Raw genomic sequence first — 3467 nt, 5'->3', positions numbered from 1 at the left:
AACAGGATATCACATGTTGGTGTCTCATAACCGATACATCCTATGTATATAAGACTTTGTTCCATTTTACTTGCCTCTTCAAATTCATTGGTTAATTTGGTCATCTTTATGGCTATGTAATACATTCTTGACAATCTATATGTAACTAAACAAGTCAAGCCATATTTTAAATGCATAAAGAGAAATGGCTATTTCAAGGAAACCTATGGTGAATCTCTTCATTTCTACTTCGGACCAGAAAGGCTCCCTGCACCCTCCTGCTCTTTCATTTGTCTCAGTTCTGTTGTAAGCGGTTTTTCGCAGGAAAGAGCTCTCAGCGGGAGACCCTGTTGTCTTGTCACTAACCTTAAAGCGGGCACCCCCATGCTCTACTCATCTCCGGCCCTCACACATATTTCACATATTTTGGCCACACAATACCATGCCTAACCTGTTGGTTCTTTCTGTAGACCAAAGAAGTAGAAATGAAGAATAAGTAACTAACAGATGACCAGATCTCTTCCCTAACTTCCCCTTTCACAGGCTGCGTGAAAAAGATAGCATGTAAAGAAAAACACAAGAAGTCAGTAAGCCTGCACACCAGCCTGCACACAGTGGGGCATGCGGATGACTTCGACCCCGTATCTCAATGATTAACTGACATTGCTTCCCTTTTCCCTTTAAAAACTTTCACGGCCAAGCAGAATCTTTGGAGATGGTTTTGGGGGGACACGGAGTCCACCATCTCCCCAGATGGCAGGTATTCTGATTAAAAGCAACTTTCCCTTCTACCAACATTTGTCTCTCTCTCACGTATGGATTTTTGAGCAGCGAGCAGCCGGACCTGAGTTAGGTAACGCTGTCCCAAGAACATTGAGTTGTTCGGTATATGTTTTGTTGGTGAACGATATATCTGGACCATGCCACAGCACAACAGGTGGGGGAATTGCTAGATCCTGGAAGTATTGCTCAATCATGTTTCTACCAGGGCCTGAGGTCTGAGACTGTGCAGGGTTCTATGAGGATCAAACAGGGAATGGGGCTTGAACGTTAAACTGGGTTTCTTAGCTTAAGGGTGTCCTCTTCTGTTGGTACAGAGAAGAGCAATTTCTTTTGTATAGTCACTTTACTCAGGAACAGAGATGGGTGAGTGTTTTGCTTGATTTCAAAATTTTTCTTAGGACCTTTAATTTTCCCTGCTCACTTCCTTTTCCTCTTTCATTACCAAATATTTAAGGAATACCCACCACAGAAATTGTGCCTTCCCAAGACCTTTGCCTTTTGTCCTGTGCACTTTCCAGCCTCTTTCTTTAAAAAGCAAAACAAAACAAAACATACAGCTTTACTGAGGTATACTTCACGTATTATAAAATTCAGCCTTTTAAAGTGTGCAATTCAGTGACTTGCAGTCTATTCACAGAGTTTTTCAACGATTACCACAATCTAATTTTAGGATGTTTTCATTAAATATTTTTACCCATATTCACTAGCAGCCACTCCCCTTTCCTCCCCACCCCCTTATCCCTATGCAATCACTAATCTTTCTGTCTGTATAGATCTGCCTATTATGAAGATTTCATTAAAATGGAATCATACACCATGTGGTCCTTTGTGACTGGTTCTTTCACTTGGCACGACGTTTTCAAGGTTCAGCCATATTGTAGCAGATGTCAGCACCTCACTCCTTTTTATGGCCCAATAATATTCCACTGCATAGATATACCAACGCTCTTCCTTTTGCTTTTTTTTTTGAGATATAATTGACATATAACGTTATATTAGTTTCAGCGGTACCACATAATGATTCAATATTTGTATGCATTGTGAGGTGCTCACCACAACGTCTAGTTAACATCCATCGTCACATAGCTACAGATTATTTTTCTTGTGATGAGAACTTTTAAGATTTATTCTCTTAACAATGCTTTCAATATACAGTCTCCAGGCTGCACATTATGTCCCCATGACTTATTTATTTTATAACTGGAAGTTTGTACTTTTTGATTCTCTTTACCCACTTGCCTTCTCCCTACTCCCTGCCTCAGGCAACCACCCATCTGTTCTCTGTGTCTGTGAGATTGTTTGTTTGTTTGTCTTCCGCATACACGTGAGATCATATGTATTCGTCTTTCTCTGTCCACCTTATTGGCTCAGCATATGCCCCTGTGTTCCATCCACATTGTGGCAAATGGCAACCTTCTTCCTTTTGGTTCTACAGTTTTTAGCGCTCTGACTCACCAGGTCTCTGACCTATTTTTAGTATTTCTCTTTTTGAGAAGGGGGGTATCTTTGAGGAGGGGGGTATCTCTTTTGAGGGGAGATTTCATCTGTGTTTCCCCGTAGCTAGGCCTCACTGCTTTATCCTCTTTACCAATAATGCCAATATCTTAAGAGTTTTCAGGTCTGTTTCTAGGGACTATTTTGCCCCTGCCGGTTCTCAGTTATGGGCGTTTGACTCTAGATAGAGGTTTGTGCTTATTTTATTTTTTACAATGAACTGCTCTTTTTCGTTCTTGAACATAATCTGTGGGAATTCTTGCTAATTTATACTGAGGTTATAGCCTTCCAGTTCCCCTGGGGCATGTCCTAAGTCTTGTCTTCTGAGCCTCCACCACCCATGCAGTCCGCATAGTAGAAGTCAGGGGCTCTAGCCTTTAGCAAGACTCTCCAACTGATAGCCATTTTCAGCACTTGTTCACTCTCCTGCGTTCCTGGTTTCACTACTTTTGAGGGTTTAGCTTATTACTCCTTTTCATTAAGTTAACTGGAAGTTCATTTAAAAGATGATTTTATTTCCAATTTAACATTTCAGGTGTTTCAGTTACGAGAGTCATTCAGGTATAGTATATAATTCACCACACCTCCAGATCCAGAAATCCTCCATTGTCCTGGTCTTTAAAGATAGTTTCAATTCCCCTTCTTAACTTTGACCATATCAGTCATATCTAATGTTTATTTGTATTAAGACAATTGCCATTCCTGATGTCTTTGTAGGTTTGACATGACGGGTCTTTCTAGCTTTCATCCATCAGGTCTTGTTTCCTTGTGTACTTTAAGATTTGTACAACTCGATTTTCTTCAGAAAGTTATATGGGGGAATTATTTCAGCTTGGGTTTAAGATTTTCTCTTAAGGATTTGCATTTGCTTTTGATTGGTACTTGAGGGTACTACCAACCTGGGGCTGTTTTAAAATTAATTCTCACCTAAGATTCCTTTATCTGCAGAGGTTGTGTGAATTCAGACCACAAACCTCCATGAGGGTCCGTGGTTACAAATTTTCAGTTTACTTTTCCCCATACCCAGCAGTAAGCCTGAGAGAGTTGAGATTTCTTTTTTGTGAGATAGGACTTTTTTTTTTTTGCTGTACTCGGGCCTCTCACCGTTGTGGCCTCTCCCGTTGCGGAGCACAGGCTCCGGACGCGCAGGCTCAGCGGCCATGGCTCCCGGGCCCAGCCGCTCCGCGGCATGTGGGATCTTCCCGGACCGG

This window comes from Orcinus orca, chromosome 8, assembly GCF_937001465.1.
Source record: "Orcinus orca chromosome 8, mOrcOrc1.1, whole genome shotgun sequence".
NCBI lineage: Eukaryota > Metazoa > Chordata > Mammalia > Artiodactyla > Delphinidae > Orcinus > Orcinus orca.
The sequence above is the reverse complement of the archived record's forward strand: the minus strand, read 5'-3'. Positions refer to the sequence as shown.